The sequence below is a fragment of the Mizuhopecten yessoensis genome, unplaced genomic scaffold (assembly GCF_002113885.1).
Source record: "Mizuhopecten yessoensis strain PY_sf001 unplaced genomic scaffold, ASM211388v2 scaffold7585, whole genome shotgun sequence".
Taxonomy (NCBI): domain Eukaryota; kingdom Metazoa; phylum Mollusca; class Bivalvia; order Pectinida; family Pectinidae; genus Mizuhopecten; species Mizuhopecten yessoensis.
Window position 1 is genome coordinate 3,369 of NW_018407121.1, and position 821 is coordinate 4,189.

The window sequence follows — 821 nt, forward strand, 5'->3', positions numbered from 1 at the left end:
ATTCTTTGTCAGTTCAAACTTTTCTCTTTTCTCTATAACTTGTTTGATCGAGTCAAGTTCACAGTAAATGCACATTGAGGTAACTTTTGATCTAAATTAATACTCCTATGGAAGAAAACCTTCAAAGTGAGTTTGTCATTTCACATATTTACTAGTACAGTACTGCCTATAGGGTCAGAATTAAAAAAAAAAAAAAAACGCACAGCAGATTATCAAAAGAAGATATATAGGTATCACGTTTAAAATGTAAGTGCTCGCAAAGAACAGCGTAAATTAGATATTTTGATTATCTAGGTCATCTCAGTGAAAATAAGCGTATGAAAAGTAAGTAAGTCGCGAAAAAGACCTTCACTTTTTTATCTAGCAAAATAGGTATAATCATCATATGCTCCTTTTTTTAGATTATATAACTCAGGATTCGAAACTATTATGGAAAATAATAAAATCAGGTCGCAAGCAGCCTCCATAAAAATGTTTAATTAAATTAAGAAAACTTATATATTTTCCAAGCTATGTGAATCGATTTGTCCAAACGCGCGGCGGCTCAGAGAGAGAGAAAAACACGGAACGACGATGTAAGGTACAGGACTCAACACACGGCATTATGTTACATCTATTTGATCCGATATCTTATTATCTATGTGATTTCTAGTTATTTCTCCTTAGAACGATATAGCTTATTCTAGATGACCTATCAGTTTTTCCACATGATGACTTTCATTGATATAACTACCATCAGCAAGGCATATTGCTATTCTAATATAACAGCAACAATTTTAAATCTGAATAATAATTGAATCTGAATATTATTTAAAAGTCAC